The sequence below is a fragment of the Colobus angolensis genome, unplaced genomic scaffold (assembly GCF_000951035.1).
Source record: "Colobus angolensis palliatus isolate OR3802 unplaced genomic scaffold, Cang.pa_1.0 Scaffold6, whole genome shotgun sequence".
In the NCBI taxonomy this organism is placed as follows: Eukaryota; Metazoa; Chordata; class Mammalia; order Primates; family Cercopithecidae; genus Colobus; species Colobus angolensis.
This window is the reverse complement of record NW_012119598.1, coordinates 12,136,629-12,145,747: the sequence shown is the minus strand read 5'-3', so window position 1 is coordinate 12,145,747 and position 9,119 is coordinate 12,136,629. Positions and strand designations below refer to the sequence as shown.

At 45.4% G+C, this 9,119-nt stretch overlaps 1 protein-coding gene across 1 annotated transcript in view; it reads left to right on the top strand.

Annotated features, from left to right (window-relative positions):
- The first annotated feature begins 1,922 nt into the window (after positions 1-1,922).
- The window catches only part of NEDD9 (neural precursor cell expressed, developmentally down-regulated 9), a 200,788-nt gene continuing 193,591 nt past the window's right edge, over positions 1,923-9,119 (top strand). The window contains exon 1 of the mRNA XM_011962689.1: positions 1,923-2,134. The gene's annotated coding sequence lies outside the window, so the exon portion shown is untranslated. The remainder of the gene's footprint in view (positions 2,135-9,119) is intronic.

Genomic DNA, 9,119 nt, shown 5'->3' with positions numbered 1-9,119 from the left:
TGATGGCATTAATATTCAAGTGACACTATAAAATTATTAATTATGTTTTCTAAAATTTATACATTTAAATTTGTACTAATTAAATGCCTAATGAAGAAAGTAATTCCTTAACTGATATGGTATAATGGGAAATGCATAAAAGGACATTTTGATAAAACATGTACTATCCGGACTTCTCTGCCTCCATCAATTTATTATAAATACTCTGTACTATAAAATATAAACTTCAGAGCAGAATAATTCTAACTCAAATCTGGAACCGTGTGGATACATAGCATGTACTCAAGAATGATTTTGTAAGGAGAGAGACAGAGAAGAAGGAAGAATAAAAGCATACCTTGATGAATATTGTTAATTGCCCTTAACAGGTACAATATATGTATGATGATTAATATCGATGTTCTTGCTACTGACTTTTTCATAAGACCCAACTGTACATGGCACTGAGCTGTGTTTATTGCTTGAAGTGTAGCATCTTTGTATGAGCAGAATATTCTTTTTTTTTCTTTTTTTTTTTTTTGAGACGGAGTGTCACTCTGTCGCCCAGGCTGGAGTGCAGTGGCCGGATCTCAGCTCACTGCAAGCTCCGCCTCCCGGGTTTATGCCATTCTCCTGCCTCAGCCTCCCAAGTAGCTGGGACTACAAGCGCCCGCCACCTCGCCCGGCTAGTTTTTTGTATTTTTTAGTAGAGACGGGGTTTCACCGTGTTAGCCAGGATGGTCTCGGTCTCCTGACCTCGTGATCCGCCCGTCTCGGCCTCCCAAAGTGCTGGGATTACAGGCTTGAGCGAGCAGAATATTCTTTAGCAAGATTTGAACCAGCTCAAACATTTAAAATTAAATGAATTTCAGAGAAGTCTTACAGAAAATTAAAACAAAACAAAACAACAACAAAAGAGATGCCACAAGAGCTCAACACACATGAACTGAGTCTGATGGGTGGGACCAAGGGCAGCCCTTTCTTTGTCTTCATGATGGAGCAGGAAGGAATTGGAGCAGAAACATCAGGCACCACAGGATCATTTGGGGAACATCCATTATTCAAACCACCTCTCTCTCTTTCCTCTCAACCCTCTATGTCCCCAAGGCATTTGCTAGGCATGAGCAAGGAGTGGAAAATGAGGAAGGGTAGGAAAATAGCAAAGATCTCAGTTGATAATAATACAAAGTTGCCAGCAATGATCATAGCAAACACTTACATTGTGCTTACTCTATTTGTGCCAGGCACTCTTGGAGTGCTTTACATGTACTAATTCGCTTAATTCTCACAATACTCCTGTGACTGTTCCCATTTTACAGATGAGGAGGCCGTGGCACAGAAAGGCCAGAAGTGTTTAAAGAGCAGAGTCATAATTCAAACCCAGGAGGCTTGTCTCAGAGCCACTTGTCTGCTACTCGAAAGCACAGAATGAAGAAGACAAAAGGTTTGGGCTTTCAAATTCCCTTCCACATACACAGATCTAGGCTTCCATACCACAATGTAAGTAGGAAACTCTTTGAGCACCTAGCCCCTAGCATAGTGTCTATTCCAGTGTACAAGCTCAATAAACACTTGTCTTATGAAAGAATGTTTTGTGTCAATTAATAGTGGAACCCTTTGCAACATACGAAGTCCATAAAACCATAAAATCCCAATTCAGTTGGCTTGGAAATGCCTAACTTTTGCTTCAGTGCAGCCTAGGAAGGAGCTTATGCCACGTAGAAAAATACATTTTGACAAATTTCCTTGCAATACTAATTTAAAGATCACCTACCTTTCTAAAAATAGCAAAGAAGCCAGATGAGAACAAGCTTTCTTACCTGTCCCTAAACTACAAAGTGTCCTCAGCGAATCAGAAAGTGTGACAGAGAAAAAAAAGAAGAGGCACAGAGAGGAAATGAACCGAGACAACATCACTTCACAGCAACCGGAAGGAAAAGCATACATATACATACGCCACTCACATCCGACGTGTGTGGTGGCTCAGTAGGGAAATGCTTACAGCTGCCTTTAGAAGCAAGTCCGCTCGCTGCATGGAGAGGGAAGCATGAGCCTGCAGCAGGACTAGCTGTCACCTCCCGCCTGCCCGCCCAGAGAGAGGGCCAGAGCGTCAGGGAGGCAAGATGATCCACTGACAGTGCCATCCTGCCCTTGGGTGAGTTCTCAGCCACTTGCTGTGGCCTGTGGGAGAGGAGGGACTCACTCAGGCTCCTACTTCCTGAGTCGGTGCCAGACATCTGGTGGTGTTTCCCCACTGTGAACACCCCTCAACTGGGGCAGGGAGGATCTCCACATGCCCCAAAAGAAGAATGAGTGACTCCAGGTCTCCGAGTTGACCTGGAGGTGCTGGTTTTAGTGCAACATTCAAACCCGCATGATTTCTACTTTTGAAATTGTTCTGGGTAGGTGCTTCCTGGTGCGTAAGTACATGGCCCCTCCCCTCTTCTTACTGTTGTCAGAGAGCTTACCTGACAGCAACTAAGCTTTTATTTTTCCTGAATTATTTCAGTACTTCAAGGTGTGAGCCGTCACTTGTTCTTTATGATGGATTAGAATCATTTACGTCCTTTTCAGCCTCTTTGAGCATGAGTCCTGACTGGCGAGAAATGGTGACTGAGAACTGGATTCTATGTATCCTATCCCTGTAGTCATTAGCATCATCTCCAAGGGACTGAGGACAAGTGACAGCACACTGTGCTTTCCCTGTCCATAGTGGGCTGCCCAAGAGTTCCATCCTTACTTTTCTCTATGTTTATTCTTTCACTTAACCCATTCATTCATTTCTTCCTTCCTTCATTCATTCAATTGCCTTTCTTCCACGAAGGACTTGAGGCAACCTTTTTATCTTGCTGAAATTATCTCAAAATGAAGACCATCGATAATCACAAAGGAGACAATCGTTCTGAAAGGGTTATATGTAGTTCCAGGCTATGCAGAGATTGGCCACCAATCTTTTCCGTTTGCTTATGTTGAGAAGTGAGAGTAGGCACTCTAGTCATTTAAACTCCCACATAAAGAGGCCCTCCTTCCCCTGCCCAGAAGCTGGTTTCCCACCCAGAATTGGGTGTGAAGAGCAATTGTCCATGACAGAATCCTGGAAATCAGCCAAATAGTTTTCTTCTTTGTTTCTGTTTTCTTCCAAGCTTGGTTACTTTCAAGGACATTCCTGTTCTAAGAATGTGGAAAGTAGAGTTGGTGGGAAAGAAAGGATATGAAATCAGTGTTTAGGTAGCGCTCCACCATTTCTTGTTAATTGGTTAATTTATTTAACAGCTATTTAGTGGCTGTCACTTTCAACGTCACCACTTAAACAAGATAGCTGGGTGCAGTGGTGTGTGCCTGTAGTCCCAGCTTTGCAGGAGGCTAAGGTGGGAGGATTGCTTGAGCCCAGGAGGTCAAGGCTGCAGTGAGCTATGATTGCGCCACTTCACTCCAGCTTGGGTGACAGAGTGAGATCCTGTCTCAAAAAAAGAAGAAGAAAAAGAAGAAGAAGAAGGCTAGGAAGATAGAAGCAGAGGTGTAGGAGAGGACAGGCTGTACGGGTCGAATGATGTCATTCCCGGTGCCTCTTCCTCTACATGTAAATAAGGGGAAAGAGCTATCTTGAATGGCTGTGGTAAGGATTAGATTGGATAGCAAACATTTAAGCATCTGGCAGAGAAGGGGTGTCCGAAGTAGTCAGTGTCCTGCCTCCCTCCTCCAGGCCTCACTGACTGAGCTGGCTGCTGACAACCTGAGTCTTTATCTCATGACCTGAGAGCTTTCTCCAAGTCACATAGGGCCAACTGCAATTGCCCAAATGACAGACGAGAATTCCCAGAAAGGAACTCCTCAAAGGCTGTAAATATTCCAGCTCCCTCAGTCCTGAGTGGAATAATCTACATGGGATCAAGCTCCAGTTGCCCACAGTGCTGGGGCCCTTTATGGCTTCTCTCCTTCCCTGTACACTCCTTCACTCCCTGTCAATGCTTCCTGGGATCACTTCTTAAACTACCTGTCCTCGAACTCTGCATTGGGTCTACTTCTGGGTAACCCAAGCTAAGACCACCAGCCACCTCCTGCTGTAGGTACTTAAAGAGTTTAGTGCTCTGTTCTCCAATGATCAGCTCTATCTCCATTTGACCTTAGACTCTGAGTTTTGATTTCCCGCATAGCCATTCAAGGATCCCCCCTGTCTTCTTCTGGATTTGGCTTGGAGAAAGGGCACAGGCACAGCTCAGGGAGAGCACCTTAGGCTCGACGTGTCTCCATGCAAACCCGTGCAGCACGAAGATGTGTCCTGCTGCAGATGACCTTCACTTTGTCCTGCTTATCTGTCACCTTCACAACTCATTTGATCAACATTTCTGAAGTGTGAAATACAAATAGGAGAATTTTGTGTAGCACAAGATGCATAGACAAAGCATGAAGTCACATTGAGCCTGATCTTAAAGCCTCTCTAACTCTTGGTTCCTTACCGTTTTAACAAAGAGAAACTCGATCTGAGGCTCGGAGCCATCAACAGGCACTGGTAGCTAGCTACAAATTATTAACATGGCTTTATTTTCCTGTACTTGTTTTTTATGATTACCTTATATTAAACCACAATGGGCTGTTTTTTTTTTATTATTATTTGTAGGAGTGGTATAAACATTTCTTTTAAAATATAAATGTATTTAAGTTTTTAAAACAGTGAGTTTATTGTTATTATTTTTGAGACAAAGTCTCACTCTGTCACCCAGGCTAGAGTGCAGTGTGACTCACTGCAACTTCTGCTTCCCAGGCTCAAGTGATTCTCTTGCCTCAGCCTCCCAAGTAGCTGGGATTGCAGGTGCCCACCACCACGCCTGGCTAATTTTTGTGTTTTTAGTAGAGACAGGGTTTCACCATGTTGGCCAAGCTGGTCTCGAACTCCTGACCTCAGGTGACCTGCCCACTTTAGCCTCCCAAGGTACTGGGATTACAGGTGTGAGCCACCGCACCCAGCCCAAAAGTGAGTTAATTTAAAGAAAAACTCATTGCTGACAGTTCTGACAGCACACAGAATATGGCAAACCCTGGAAAATGGGGTTTAACTAAGAGAAGACTAGGAAAACCACACTAGAACGCAGGCTCCTCAAGGGCACATCTGCATCTCCCAGTGCCTTCCATCCAGGGCCTGCCTGGCCTGCGCCACTAAGCCGGAATTGTGTGGATTGTGGATATCCCAGGAAGCAGGTGTCCCAGCTGACCTTGTTAGCCACTGGCTTTTTTGGTCTTCAAAATATACAACTTCACTTTGCCCACAATGGCTCCCAAATGTCCCAGCAGTGATGTAGGATAGTATAGACTTTTTTTTTTTTTTTTTTTTTTTGAGACGGAGTCTAGCTCTGTCGCCCAGGCTGGAGTGCAGTGGCCGGATCTCAGCTCACTGCAAGCTCTGCCTCCCGGGTTTACGCCAGTCTCCTGCCTCAGCCTCCCAAGTAGCTGGGACTACAGGCGCCCGCCACCTCGCCCGGCTAGTTTTTTGTGGTTTTTTTTTTGTATCCTTTTAGTAGAGACGGGGTTTCACCGTGTTAGCCAGGATGGTCTCGATCTCCTGACCTCGTGATCCGCCCGCCTTGGGCTCCCAAAGTGCTGGGATTACAGGCTTGAGCCACCGCGCCCAGCCTATAGTATAGACTCTTAAAGATGGGTACAACACGGCCGGGCGCGGTGGCTCAAGCCTGTAATCCCAGCACTTTGGGAGGCCGAGACGGGCGGATCACGAGGTCAGGAGATTGGAGACCATCCTGGCTAACACGGTGAAACCCCGTCTCTACTAAAACATACAAAAAACTAGCCGGGCGAGGTGGCGGGTGCCTGTAGTCCCAGCTACTCGGGAGGCTGAGGCCAGAGAATGGCGTGAACCCGGGAGGCGGAGCTTGCAGTGAGCTGAGATCCGGCCACCGCACTCCAGCGCGGGCGACAGAGCGAGACTCGGTCTCAAAAAAAAAAAAAAAAAAAATGGGTACAACACAAGCTCCCTTGTATGGTAGTTCCACCCTAAGTAAGAATCCATGGGACTCCGATGTAACTCAGCAATGTGAACCAAGGGGACGGGTGAAGGTATTTGTTGATCTGCATTCCTTTTCACTTTTGCTTCAGATTAGAAGCTCTGGTTCCTGAAGGTCTGTATTTCACTTAACTAGAGGTCAATGAATGAGAATTTTTTTAAAACAGCTACAAAACCCTCTACTTTCCAAGGAAAGTGATACATGAGGGTGAATAATTTAGATAAATTTAGCTGAAGAAATTTTTAAAATATTGTAACATTTTATACTACAAAAAAGTATATATAAGGTATCCCTATATTCTAAATAATAATACGAATAAAAACATAAATGCACATCCACCTGTTACCCCACTACCCAACCCTGAAAGCCTGCTGTGTGACCCTAAACAATTGTATCCATCTCCCCCAGTGCCCACTGGGTTAGTCTATGTTTGTGTGGCTATAAATACCTGAGGCTGGGTAATTTGCAAAGAAAAAAGGTTTAATTGGCTCCTGGTTCTGCAGGCTGTATAAGAAGCATGGTTCTGGCATCTGCTTCTGGTGAGGCCTCTGGAAGCTTACCACCATGGTGAAAGATGAAGGGGCGCCAGCATCACTTGGCAAGAGTGGGAGCAAGAAAGGTGGGAGGTGCCACACTCTTTTAAACAATCAGGTTTTGTTGTTTGTTTGTTTTTTTGTTTTTGAGACAGAATCTCACTCTGTCGCCCAGGCTGGAGTGCAGTGGTACAATCTCAGCTTGCTGCAACCTCCACCTCCTGGGTTCAAGTGATTCTCCTGCCTCAGCCTCCTGAGTAGGTGGGATTACAAGTGCGTGCCACCACACCCAGCTAATTTTTGTATTTTTAGTAGAGATAGAGTTTTGTCATGTTGGCCAGGCTGGTCTTGAGCTCCTGATCTCAAGTGATCCACCCACCTCCACCTCCCAAAGTGCTGGGATCACAGGCATAAGCCACTGCACTTGGCCTAAACAACTGGATCTCATGTGAACTAACTGAAGGAGAACTTACTCATCACCAAGTAGATGGTGTTAATTCATTCATAAGGGATCCACCCCCATGCTCCAATACCTCCACTAGATCCCACCTCCAAAATTGGGGATCACATTTCAACATGAGACTTGGAGGGGACAAACATTTAAACCATATCATTCTGCCCCTGGTTTCCCAAATCTCATGTCCTTCTCACATTGCAAAATACAAGCATCTTCTCCCAGTAGTCTTCCAAAGTCTGAATTGATTCCAGCATCAAGTACAAAGTCCTGTCTCATCTAAGACTCAAATCTGTCCACCTGTGAGACTCTAAAATCAAAACAAGTTAGTTACTTCCAAGATACAATGATGGTGCAGATGTTGGGCAAACATTACCATTCCAAAAGGGAGAAATTGGCCAAAAGAAAGGGTGTAGAGGCCCTACACAAGTCTGAAACCTAGCAGGGTAGTCATTAAATCTTAAAGGTCCAAAATATAATCTCCTTTGACTCCACGTCCCACATTTAGGGCACACTGTTATAGCAGTGGACTCCTAAGGCCTTGAGCAGCTCTGGCCCTGCAGCTTTGCAGGATGCAGCCCACATGGCTGCTCTCATGGGTTTAAGTTGAGTGTTTGTGGCTTTTCCAGACAAAGGGTGCAAGCTGCCAGTGAATCTGCTATTCTGGGTTCTAGAGGGTGGCAGCCCCCTTTCTGCAGCTCCACTAGGCAGTGGGGACTCTGTGTGGGAGCTCCATCCCCACATTTCCCCTGGCATTTCCCTGGTAAGAGTTTTTCTGTGGTGCCTCTGCCTCTGAAGTAGGCTTCTGCCTGAGCACCCAGGCTGTCTCATACATCCTCCGGAATCTAGGTGGAAGCCACCAAGCCTTCTTCACACTTGCATTCTGAGCATCTGCAGACTGAACCCCACATGGCAATCACCAAGGTTTATGGCTTGAGTCCTCCAGAACTGTGGCCCGAGCTGTACCTGGGCCCCTTTGAGCTGAGGCTGAAGCCAGAGTCTGAAGTTCAGCAGGGCAGTAGGGCCCCAGGTCTGGCCCCTGAAGCCATTCTTTTCTCCTAAGCCTCTGGGCCTGTGATGGGAGGGGCTGTCCTCAAGATTTCTGAAATGCCTTTGAAGCCTTTTTCCCTCGTCTTGGATATTGGCTTCCTTTTAGTCATGCTCATCTCTTTAGCAAGTGATTGTTTCACAGCCTACTTGGATTCTTTCTCTACCACAGATCCAGGCTGCAAATTTTCCAAACTCTTACACTCTGTTTCCCTTTCAAATATAAGTTTCAATGTTAAGTCTCTTCTTTGCTCCCATATGTGATTTAGGTTGCTGGAAGTAGCCAAGTCACCTCTTGAATGGTTTGCTGCTTAGAAATTTCTTCTACCAGGTACCCTGTGTCCTTACTCTTAAGCTCAAATTTCTACAGATCCCTAGAGCATGAATACAATGCAACCAAGTTCTTTGTTAGCGCATAATAAGAATGACCCCACTCCAGTTCCCAAAAACTTTCTCATTTCCATCTGAGACCTCATCAGCCTGAACTTCACTGTCCATATCTGTATCAGTATTTTGGTCACAACCACTTAACCAGTCTCAGAAGTTCCAAACTTTCCCTCATCTTCCTGTCTTTTTCTGAGTCCTTTAAACTCTTCCAGCCTCTCCCTTACCCTGTTCCAAAGTCACTTCCACATTTTCAGTTATCTTTATAGCAATGCTCCACTTCTCAGTACCAATTTTCGATTTTCTGTGTTAGTCCATTTTGCATCACTATAAAGAAATACCCAAGGCTGGATAATTTTATTAAGAAAAAAAGTGGGGACCGGGCGCAGTGACTCACGCCAGTAATCCCAGCACTTTGGGAGGCCAAGGCAGGCAGATCACGAGGTCAGGAGATTGAGACCATCCTGGCTAACATGGTGAAACCCTGTCTCCACTAAAAATACAAAAAATAATAATAATAATAACTGAACGTGGTGGTGGGCACCTGTAGTCCCAGCTACTCAGGAGGCTGAGGCAGGAGAATGGCATGAACCCGGGAGCCAAGATTGTACCACTGCACTCCAGCCTGGGCGATAGTATGAGACTCTATCTCAAAAGAAAAAAGGAAAGAGAAAGAAAAAGAAAGAAAGAGAGAGAGAGAGAGAGAGA